The sequence below is a fragment of the Felis catus genome, chromosome D4 (assembly GCF_018350175.1).
Source record: "Felis catus isolate Fca126 chromosome D4, F.catus_Fca126_mat1.0, whole genome shotgun sequence".
Taxonomy (NCBI): Eukaryota; Metazoa; Chordata; class Mammalia; order Carnivora; family Felidae; genus Felis; species Felis catus.
In genome coordinates this window covers 27,939,750-27,952,072 of record NC_058380.1, presented here as the reverse complement: position 1 = coordinate 27,952,072, position 12,323 = coordinate 27,939,750, and the positions used below count along the sequence as shown (strand labels likewise).

General features: G+C 42.7%; 1 long non-coding RNA gene across 1 annotated transcript; it reads left to right on the top strand.

Annotated features, from left to right (window-relative positions):
• The first annotated feature begins 295 nt into the window (after positions 1–295).
• On the top strand, positions 296–6,224 carry LOC109493619. The gene is made up of 4 exons (XR_002147897.3): positions 296–578; positions 1,755–1,892; positions 2,042–2,338; positions 4,747–6,224. It is a non-coding gene; the product is annotated as an uncharacterized LOC109493619 (long non-coding RNA).
• Positions 6,225–12,323: the final 6,099 nt, after the last annotated feature.

Here is a 12,323-nt window from a genome sequence, read left to right as displayed (position 1 = left end):
ATCCCTCCAGCATTCTGCAGGGATCTTCTTTGTCTCTTGCTACAGTCTTTGTTTAAAGTCTACTTTGTCTGATTGAAGTATTGCTTACCTAGCTGCTGCTGCTTCTTCTTCTTCTTCTTCTTCTTCTTCTTCTTCTTCTTCTTTGCTTCTATTTGCATGAAATATCTTTTTAATTCCTTCACTCTTGATCTGTGTCTTTAGGTCTGAAGTGAGTCTCTTGTAGTCACATAGATGAGTCTTGTTTTTTTAATCCATCAGTCACTTTATGTCTTAATTTTTATTTGCATAGAGTTGACACCATGTTACATTAGTTTCAGGTATACAACAGGACATAGTGATTCACCTTCTCTATATGTGATGCTATGCTCATCACAAGGGTAGCTACCATCTGTCACCATACAATACTATTATAATATCATTGGCTGTATTTCTAATGTTGTGCCTCTTATTCCCCTGACTTATTTTATTTTATTTTAATTTTGGTAAAGATTTTATTTTTAAGCATTCTCTATACCCATTGTGGGGATCAAACTCACAACCCCAAGATCGAGAGTCACATGCTGTACTGACTGAGCCAGGTAGGTGTCCCCCTGACTTATTCCCTTTATAACTGGAAGCCCATATGCCCCATTCCCTTTCACCCAGTTTCCCCATCCCCCCATCCTCTTTGTGGGTGAGAGTGAGATCTGCTTTGTGATCATTCGAATAACAGGTGTGAATTCTAATGCTTGTAAGCTGAGCCCTCATGACTGGGCTGCAGCCAGTTCTGAAAGCCACATGGAGTGATAGCTGAATTCCCATGAGGGGAGTGTCCACCTGGCCTGCGTTCCTGGCTAACTGTTGGGGCCAATAAAGTGACTGAAAAGAATCTGTGGGATGGCTTTCCTTTTCATTTTTACTTGGATTCCAAACCTACCTGATGGAGCAAAAGGTTTATGGGAACATTAAATATATCTCCACTAATTGTCTAACCTTCTATGATTGGGGCTCTGCAAGAAATCAAGTCTCTAGTTTTCAGTGTAAGCTGAACTCAGCTGACCACAACTAGAAAAAGAAATAACTGACTTTAGTTGGATTTTATCATGACTCTCATAGTAATGATCTTTGGCTTTCACAATAATAAAATTGTAAACATTAAATCAGAATGGGTGAATGTGATCGTTCCATGTGTCCGCCATTATAGGTCAGAATGTGAAAAAAATTCCTCCCTCAGATGGGTCCATTTACTCCTAAGTCACAGCACAAAGGAGACCATACAGTTTATGGTGTCCAGCTCACCAGTAGATGACAAAAAGGCTTTGGTCTTAGGCGACTGGCTGGCCAGTGGGGTGATCAAGTTTCACTCCTAAATTCTGGGATAATTTTAGGAATTTTGGAGCATCTAGAGGGTTCTGAAAAGTCTGAATTAAAGTGGGTCATGGGGAATTTGCTAGAGCAATGGCCATCACCGAGGATGATGCTAGTCCTTATCCGTGTTCCTGAGACACTAATTATTAGACCCCATTTCAGCCCCAGACAGTGCTCCTCTTGATTTATTGTTCTGCTCCTGAGCCCCTCTGCCCAAACTTCTCATCTCCTGACTGGTTTTGGAAGCTTTAGGCTCAGTCGGCTCTTTCTGGAGGCTGCACAGTCTATTATGCCCGAGAGCAATAATGGGAGTTTAATCAGGGTTGAGGATACAGTTAACTTAAACCAAACTCGTTAGCATTTCCTGGGCGCAAGTCCCTGACTCCTGCCACCTTGTTGACACACAGGAAAAAGAAGTGAGACATTCAGAGTTGTTGGCTACTGGAGACTTTGGAATGGGTCAAATGTCAACTGAAGAGTACGGATTGATTGAGCACATTCTTTAGTATGTGCTTTCCATTGTAATCTCACCGAACAACTTGCATGTAAGTGCTACTATCTCCATTGTACTGAAGCTCAGGGAGGCAAGGTGTCTTGCTTGAGGCCAACGGCTAATGAGCAACAGTAGGGAGGTGTCAGTACGTCTAACTCCAAAGCTGGTTATGCTGTGTTGATTCCCAATCTTCTCCTCCAGACTCTGTCCGGGAAACACACTGCAAGGCGACCCTTGGAGCCACCAACTGATCCCAAACACAACGATCTTTTTATTGTACTGCTGTCGTGTGGCATTTCTGCGGTCATGCTGATTAGGCCAACCTTATCCTAGCTACCTGAAGGACAGTCATGATGGAGAAGAACGTTTGGGCTGCTTCTCTCTGTGGAGACTCATCTGACCAAAGCCCAATTTGATGAACGTTAAGGGCTGTAGGATCCACTCTTCCAACTAGGTCCGCCCTGCTCTGAAGACCCACCTTCTTTTGGCTGGAAAATGGTGAATCATTTTTCCCCCTTGCTGCTAAAAATGTCCATTGAGTGTGGGGCCTGCCTTCATGAGCCATGAATTACAAAAGCAGGTTCAAAAAGACCTTCAGCAGAAATGAGGTTCTCAATCCAATTAGATCTCTAGGGTTGGCTTATAACACACTGGCTATCACTAAATTTCAAAAATGGGCTTTGCCACTTTCCAGGGCCAGCCTGCAAAATGCCTGGAGCTTTAACGACCTTCTCTGTCCATTAAGGGATCTGATAGACATGAAGTTTTATAAGGTAAGGACCAAAAATGGATCAGGCTTTCGATGCCAAAATTCCATTAAGCCTGCAATAAAGGATATAGCCGATCTATTTTGCAGATATATTTTAAGGTAGTGAAACCAAGTAAAATAATAAAACCTTTTAAATTTAATGTTTATTCTAGGGACTGATCATTTAAAAGAAAAAACTGTTCTTAATGTGGCTGGGTAATATGTTTTTCTGCTCTATTTTTCTTCAGAGGCCTAGTTACTTTTCTCTTTTCCCTGAGGGCAAAATAATTTTGCTATTACAGTATATTGGCTCATGGGAATAGATATAGGGCCCTTGCTGGTTCTTTCTCTAGACGGACTTCTCTTTGCTTCTGTCACCAAAAGGGCCACAGGGGATGAAGCCCATCCCCCAGTTAGCCCTTACTATCCAGCCTGCCTGCTTAGTATCTGTTCCATCCTCTGGAACGAAAAAGCATTTGTTTTGTTCTGAGTGTGTTACTAACCTTTATATGACTTTATAGAGGACGGGTTAAGGCAATGAGCTGAACATATCTGTCTCCTACCTTTCTAGTTCTCGAAGTGGTAGGAAAAGCTGCCAAAAAAGTAACGCCTTTGGGGCGCCTCAGTCGGTTGAGCGTCCGACTTCAGCTCAGGTCATGATCTCGTGGTTTGTGAGTTCGAGCCCCGCATCGGGCTCTGTACTGACAGCTCGGAGCCTGGAGCCTGCTTCGGATTCTGTGTCTCCCTCTCTCTCTGCCCCTCCCCTGCTTGTGCTCTGTCTCTGTCTCTCAAAAATGAATAAATGTAAAAAAAAAAAAAATAACTCCTTTGATACAAGGATAGATTCCATCACCAGAGAGCCAGAAATTTTGGTGCTGGAATGTGAGAGAGCATATGGTTATATTTCGAGAGAAACCAGAGGGCAGAAAATGTAGGTGCCAAGTGGCCACGGGAGAACATCACTGTGAGAGGTAAAAGTGATTTCGGTGATGCTCCAAGTTCATCTGAGTTTTGATGCTTGGGCGCAGGTGGAGGATCAGCAAAGCTGGCTTTAACCAGGGTTGTATTTGCCAAGGGTCTCTGGTGGTGAGAGACAGGAAAAGAGGACGGGGCCATGTGTGCACAGAGTTGAGAGTGACAGTCTCTAGAGTCTCATTTGAAAGGGTAAGAAGTGACAAAGGGGTGTGTTCAGGGGTCTGGGGTCCTAGCGGGGGGTCAGGACTGGTTGACGACTGATACCAGGAGTGGCCGTAGTGATCAGACAGACAGTCAGTTGTTTTTTTTTTTTTTTTTTTTTTTTAAATTTTTTTTTTTTTTTCAACATTTATTTATTTTTGGGACAGAGAGAGACAGAGCGTGAACAGGGGAGGGGCAGAGAGAGAGGGAGACACAGAATCGGAAGCAGGCTCCAGGCTCTGAGCCATCAGCCCAGAGCCCGACGCGGGGTTCGAACTCCCGGACCGAGAGATCGTGACCTGGCTGAAGTCGGACGCTTAACCGACTGCGCCACCCAGGCGCCCCCAGTCAGTTGTTTAAACGTGAGCTGCTGGAGGTGGTGTAGCTACAGGTCACGAGAAGATCCAGGATGGGGCCATGAGAGTCGCTGTTTGCACAGACAGGTAGAGGATATCACTGCTAAGTATGGAGGACCAGGGACACTGTCCTCCTGAGCAAAGCTGAAAGCCCCAGAGAAGGCAGACCAAACCCAAACGACAGCAAAACTCGGTCACCACCGCCACTAAAATGCAGCCATATGCTGTTCACTATGAATGCACCGAAAATAAAACCCAAGAAGGTTATAAGGAAAAAGAACAGGCAACTTCTGACCAAAGAAAAGCCAAGCACAGGAATACGGATCGCTGGTAAAGATAATGTCTCTGGGGGAAGCATTCGATGAGAAAAAGAGTCATTTCAACTTGGGAAAACTTACAGTTCACAAAGGACGTGTAATCAGGGATGAATCTTGATGTTCTTAACAATGTAGACTTGAAATATGCAAAAAATCAAATGATTTAAGAGAAACAGATAAATTCGTATGCTGGCAAACATTAGTGAGTCAGACACCATAATAGGCACGATTCCTACACAGAAGTTATGAGTGTGCTTATTTTATTTGTACAGACATTATGCACATGTACATAATTTGTTCTTATTTTAGAATCTGCGAACATCTTTGAGAAGGAGTTACTGAACACTGTGCAAACGACAGACAGCACTAAAGTTCCCATTAGCTACCAGAAGAAAACTCAAAGTTCATTAACGAGTAGCTGATTGTCTTTATCGCACGGAGGCTTACGTCTTAACACCCAAGAAGGAAGGAGTGAAATCTGCCTCAGTACTTCCATGGAATTCCTTCTCGAAGTTTGATTCAATTCCTGTTCATGTGTAAGACATAAGCCTTATGCCATGAAATTCCCATTTTAACTGGTTGTCGGCTGTAAGTTAATATGCAGACTTATTTCGCTTCTCCCCCTCCACGCTTGTGCACAATGCTTTGAATGTTCTGTGTTTTCCTTGCCTTTGATTGCCAATCCATCCCGGGCCCTCATTTCCTCCTCTCCTGCCTTTTGGCCGGCATAATTTTGGAACTTAGAAAAAAAAAATGCATCCTCTGTCTTTTCTCATAGGCTCCATTTGCATTTTAGTCGATTTTGGACATTTTTTCTACGATGTATTCAGTATGCTTTATTTCCTGTTTTTATAAGCTTTATATAACTTCAGAAAAATGTGATCCAAGGCATGTCTGGGGGAGAGGTGGCTGTTATTTTTTTACTGTAACATGGAAGATATTGACCTGCAGTGTCTACACTGGGCATAACTGTTTGCAGAGTTGTCTTTTTTCCTTTTAATTTTATTTTTGAGAGAGCACGAGCCAGGGAGAGGGGCAGAGGGAGAGGGAGAGCAAGATTTCAAGCAGGTTCCTCGTTCAGCTCAGAGTCCGACATGGGGCTCCATCCCATGACTCTGGGATCGTGACCTGAGCTGAAATCAAGAATCGGAGGCTCAACCGACTGAGCCACCCCTGCAGAGTTGTCTTTAGATGACCGTGACCAGAGGTATTTTTCAGGGTTCTTCATCTTGGTCAGCTGGGTGCCAGGAAGGCAGCTGGTAGGACATACATGCAGGCAATTAGCATGTATGCACTGAACACTCTATCATTTCCAAACCAAAAGGTGAGATCATTTCTGCTATCCTTCCATTGGCCCCACCTCCTTGTTTTCCATGTTAACCCTACAGGTGACCTGTGAGCAATGTGAGTTTGAACTATGTGGGTCCACCTATATGTGGCGTCTTTTCAATTAATACAGTACAGTCCTATAAATGTATTTTCTCTTGTGACTTTCTTCATAACATTTTCTTCTTTCTAGCTTCCTCCTCGGTAAGAATGAAGCTTATAGTAAATACAACATACAAACTACGTGCTAATCGGCTGTTTGTGTTATTGGTAAGGGTTCCAGTCAACAGTGGGCTATTAGTCATGAAGTTTTTGGAGGAGTCAGTTATATATGGATTTTTGACTGCATGGGAGGTCAGTGCCCTCAACCCCTACATTGTTCAAGGGTCAACTGTAGTTGATTTTACTCAGTAAAATGCATAAATTGTAAGTGTTCAGCACAAGGAATTTTGACAAATGTATGCACCCTGATTACAACATAAAACAATTCCATCATTCTGGAAAGTTGTTTCATATTTCTTTCTAGTCAATTCCTATTCTCACAGACCTCAACTACAGGTAATCACTGACCTGCTTTCTGTCATATAATTCAGTTTTCTATGCTTAAGAACTTCCTATAAATGTACATATGTATGCATATGTATACTTTCATTTATGCATCATTTCACTCAGTGTATTGTTTTTGAGATTTATCTATATTATGTATATCAGTAGTGTATTCTTTTATTTATTTATTTTTTTGCTCTGTAGTATGCCTGTATGAATGTACCACAATTTGTTGACCCATTTTTCTTTTTTTTAATTTTTAAATGTTTATTTTTGAGAGACAGAGAGACAGACAGACAGACAGAGACAGAGCACAAGCAGGGGAGGGGCATAGAGAGAGGGAAACCCAGAATTAGAAGCAGGCTCCAGGCTCTGATCTGTCTGCACAGAGCCCGACGTGGGGTTTGAACCCATGAATGGCAAGATCATGAGCGTTGAAGTGGGACGCTCAACCGATTGAGCCACCCCACCCCGATCCATTTTTCTATTGATGGACATCTGGGCTATTTTCAAATTTTTCTTTTTTTTTTTTTCGAGTTTATTTATTTTGAGACAGAGAGAGACTGAGAGAAAGGGTGGTGGGGGGTGGCGGGGCAGAGTGTGCACCAGCAGGGGAGGGGCAGAGAGAAAGGGAGAGAGAGAGAATCCCAAGAAGGCTCTGCACTGTCAGCACACAGCCCGATGTGGGGCTGGAACTCACGAACCATGACCTGAGCTGAAGTCAAGAGTCTGACACTTAACCGACCAAGCCACCCAAGTGCTCCCAATTTTTTTCTTTTTATTCATAAAGCTGCTATTGATGGACAGGTCTTTTTAGGAACATATACATTTGCTTCTCTTGGTCTATATCTAGCAGTGTTATTGCTAGGCCACAGGGTAGATGAATATTTAAATGTATCAGAGAATGCCAGTGTTTTCAAAATGAGCATACAGTTTTAAACTCTCACCAGCAATGTGTGAGAGTTCTAATTGTTCCAAGTCCTTGTCAACACTTTAGTAGAGTTAGTTTTTAATTTTAGCTATTATTGTAATTGGGTAAAGGTATCTCATTGCGGTTTTACTTTGTACTTCCTTGATGGCTAAAGATGTTGAGCACCATTTCATATGCCTATTGAATGTCTTTGTCCATTCTGGATTGTATAATGAGAATGCCACAGACTGGGTGCCTTAATTGCTAACATTTAGTTTTTATAGTTCTGGAGACTTGGAAGAGACCATTTCCTGGCTTGTAGAGAGCCATTTTCTTGCTGTATCCTCGCATGCCTGAGAGAAAGAGAGATAGAAACATAGAGGGATAGAGAAATAAAGATGGGGCCGGCTCTTGTGTTCCTTCTTATAAAGGGCGCTAACTAATCACCTCCTAATGACCAATCACCACCCTTGGTCCCACCTTCTAACACCATCACACTGGAAAATTTCAATATATGAAATTCGGGGTGTGGGTAGTGACACAAATATTTGTAACATTGAGCATTTGAATATTTTGTTTTGGTGAAGTATCTAAGTCTTAAACCATTTTTTGTTGTGTTATTTATATTTTTAATATTTCATTTCCTTTTGAAGAGTTTAAATAATTAATATGCTCTAATCAAGAGCCAAGTTGATACCTGGATTACCACAGGCTTTCAAGTGTAATATCTTAATCAGTATGATAAACTGCTGAGGTCAATTTACTTTTCTCATTTTACAGAATAGGATGCTAAGCCTCCTATCGAAAATCTCTCTCAAAGTTGAAACTTTCTGACTTGAAGTATATGGCCCCTGGTATTCAGTTTCACCAGATTTCACCAAAAAAAAAGTGGAAGGAAGACATCACAGAAGAAAATTCATTATCCTTGATACTGGTCCTGGCTTTTTTTTTTTTAAGTAGTGTTCAAAAAAATAATCGTTTATTTTAGATTACTTAGATATTTACAGAAAAGGTGTAAAGCTAATGCAGAGAAAATTACCATATATCCAACTAGTCCTGTTTGTTTTTTTTTAAAGCTTTATGGAGATGAAAGTCATGTGCCCTACAACTCATCCATTTACAACGAAATAGTTTTTAGTAAATTCACATATACGTGATGTGCAACCACTACCACAGTCAGTTGTGAGACATTTCAGCATCTCAAAAAGAAACTCCATGCACTTTACTTATCACCCTCCACCCCTAAGCAACCACTGATCTGCTTCTGTCTCTGCAGATTAACCAGTCCTGGCTGTTTCGTGTGAATCGTGTCGTTCAGTACGTGGTTTCTTGTTACTGGCTTCTTTCAGTCCTGGCTGTCCTAAAGCTTCGGCGGTCGCTACCTCCACCGGGCACTCTGCAAACTCTGGTCCCCTTGCAGTCAGCTGTGCAGAAGGGATGTGTGTGCCGTTGCTAGGTCACGCTCTTTGAGAGCGAAACCAAACCAAATCTCCCTCATCCTCTCGCTCTTTTCTCATACTTGGGCTGAATGAGGAGAATTCTAAAGGTCTAGGCGAAGGGGAAAGCAGAAGACAGGAGGGGCCTGGGACCCTGAATGAGGAGCAGAACCCTCTCCTGGTCCCTGGGCTCCCTGAACAGTGGCCTGGGCTCTAAACAAATGTTTACTGTGTAAAAGTAGCTCTTGCGGGCTTAAGGGTTACCTGCTACAGCAATCGGTCTTAATCTACCTTTCCTTCTAAAGTGTTCTGTGAAAGCCCACGAACATGTGTACTTCTAGTGTATCAAAAACTCCGATCACACTGGTCTTTTTATTAAGGTGTTGTTGACTGGCCACTCACCCAAGACTAAGAATTAAGAATCATGATACCTTTGGGGCGCCTGGGTGGCTCAGTCGGTTGAGCGTCTGACTTTGGCTCAGGTCATGATCCTCTCGATCTGTGATTTTGAGCCCCGCGTCGGGCTCTGTGCTGACAGCTCAGAGCCTGGAGCCTGCTTCACATTCTGTGTCTCCCTCTCTCTCTGTCCCTCCCCCGCTCATGATCTGTCTCTCTCTCTCAGTCAAAAATAAATAAAACATTAAAAAAATTAAAAAGAAAAAGAATCATGATACCTTTTTTTTTTTATTTTTTTTTCAACGTTTATTTATTTTTGGGACAGAGAGAGACAGAGCATGAACGGGGGAGGGGCAGAGAGAGAGGGAGACACAGAATTGGAAACAGGCTCCAGGCTCTGAGCCATCAGCCCAGAGCCCGACGCGGGGCTCGAACTCACAGACCGCGAGATCGTGACCTGGCTGAAGTCGGCCGCTTAACCGACTGCGCCACCCAGGCGCCCCTCATGATACCTTTTTGATGGTGTCCTGGCATAGTGCACCAGCACACATTTTTTTGTCATTTCCAAGCAGTCTTAAAAACAGATCTCTCCTAAACTTAGTTATCTTATTTAGTTGGAAAGAGCCAGAGAAGGCATTCTTAGGGAATAAATCACATATATCCCCCAACATTTCTCAATGTTCTTATAAAGGATCCTTCAAGTTTAGTGTTTATTTCACTGCCTTTGCTCCATAATCTCCAAGCCCGGAGGAGGCTCCTTAGGAAACATGAGGAACAGAGCTGTGTGAACAGGGCATTTCATGAATTATAAAAATCTGTTCAGTTCTAAAGATCAAAACTTCTACCCATCTGGGGTATATAAATCCTATACATAGAATTTATGAGGGAGGTTATCTTGAATTATGTGTTGGGTGTTGGGTTTGGCACATAATAAATATAAATGATCCCCACAGGACAGTAGATTAACATCCAGGGAGAAAAAAAAATCAGGCATCTGTGAAATTTAAATGGGAAGATGCCCTACTTTTCTCAGAGAAAAAAGAGCTTACAATCTCCTGGAGGTAGAATAATGATCCTTGTATAAGCTCCCTACTAATTCTTCCCCATGAGAGGAGAGATTTATCTGCTCAGTGATATTTGGAAAAGGAGCTGATACTTGGTTTACTCTTCTGGATCTTCTCATTTTCTTCTCTTTCTGCCCCCAAAGGTACCTTCCACTGTCTACTGGACAGTTGGCTGGCAGTGCTGTGGGGGGCTTGTGGACGGCCAGCTGCCTGAGAGACTGCTGGATGAATCTGTCCAATTTTGAAGGGAGATGTAAGGGAGCCAATGGAGTCTGGCTGTCTAAGCCACCTAGCCATCTAGCAGATGCACACCTAGTAAGTATATCGCATGTGATATACAACTGGGTGACTACCTAAAGATTCCTTGCCATGTGCAAAATTGCACCGAGACTATGTGTAACTTCAAAAGAACAATGGCATTTTTGAGTCGTCTTAAGTAGATGGATGCTTCTTGAAAAGAGGGACAAACTTGCATGAAAGGTAAAATTAGCCAAAGATGACATGGAAGTAAGGGTTAGGTGATATGGAAAGACAGTTCTAATAGGAGTTCAGTGCTAGGGGATGCTGTTGTAGACTGGAATATTTCTGAAGATTGAACATGGCCCTGCAGATGAGTATATTTCTTAGATCGGTGTAAGTTTATACATAAAAAGACAAAAAACAAACAAACAAACAAAAAACCCAAAAAACCTTTTCAATGTATGTGGCTTTAGTTTTACAGAAGTTATTTCTGGTCCCCCCTTATTTTGTCCTTTTAGTTGTGGGTTCTCCATGGCATATAAGAAATGATATAGCCAAATACACAAAGCAAATCTAAGGACTTCATGTTGATGTGTATTTCTGTGTTTAAAAATAATAATAATCTGGGGCACAGGGTGGCTCAGTCATCTGAGTGTCTGACTCTTGATTTCAGCTCAGGTCTTGACCCCAGGGTTGTGGGATCAAGCCCCACGTTGGGTTCCACACTGAGCTTGCAGCCTGCTTAGGATTCTCTCTCCCTCTCCCTCTCTTTCTCTTTCGCTCTGCTGTGTGTTCCTGCTCATGCTTGCTCTCTCTCTCTCAAATAAATCATCATCATCATCATCACCTGTGTTTTTAAAATTTCCATATCACACCAATGTCAAGGATGTGTTAATGGGAACAATGTGAGAGTAGACATGATCATCAGTCTTTCTCATCTTTATGTTCTTCATTGTGTGGTTTTCTCTACATCTCTCCTCCACCTCGTTTGCTCTGTAATGTGTCATTCCTTAAAAGAGACTTTCCAGGACATCACAAATCAAGAAAAGAATGAATAGAGCCTGAAGAAAGCAAGTGGTAAGAATGGATGTGAGCATAGGATATGACCCCAAGGGTGGGATTGTGAAAGCTCTTGTTCCTGAGATGGCCTTTGCCCTTTGGTTTGCCAACATCTTGAATGGCTTTGTGGGTGTACCACATCACTTCTGGTTCTAATTTCCATCAATCACCTGAGTGGTGGCCAACATCTGTTCAACTAATCATATGGCCTTAATACACCTTAAAGAAGCACATTGAAACAAAGGAAAGTTGTAACACATGGTGCTGTGTCTCAGAACAATTCCCCAGCAGTGTCACTGGGAGAGGGGTGCCTTCATGGGGGTAGGAAGAGAGCCTCCTGCTGGAAGTCCTGGGCATCACACCCTGTCCCTGCTGACCAGCCTGCATCTGCTCTCTGTTACTTTTCTTTCCCCTTCTCAAACTTCACAGACATGAAGTTGGGTCAGGAGGCACCAGCCTTGAGCACCTGTAAGACTGATCCCAATGCGGGGAGCTCAGGATTCTTGCCAACCAAGTCAGTGCTCGGTTTTGAGCCCGTCTTACCTTAGGTACAGGGGCATTTGTGGCAGCTTCCTGAGACGTGTTCCTGAGATTGTGCTTCTGCACCAATTGTTGGAGAAGAGGGGGTGGAATCTACTTTTCTTGACTGTGGTACTGTCTTCCACAAGTAGGAGTGTTTTGCCTTTTGCCCTAATATCAGGCACACGTGCCTTTAGGTTTATCAGGGAATATGAAATGAAAATGTAAACCTCATAGAAGCCAAGGGTGTTCGGTGGCTCACTGATATTCTTGATGAAATTATGCTTTCTTTTAATTTAGATTGATTTTTAAAGAAATGGAATAACGTTAAACCTCTGTGTTATCCAACATTTGAGGCTAAGGGCTCTTATTCGGCTTTGCTATATTCCA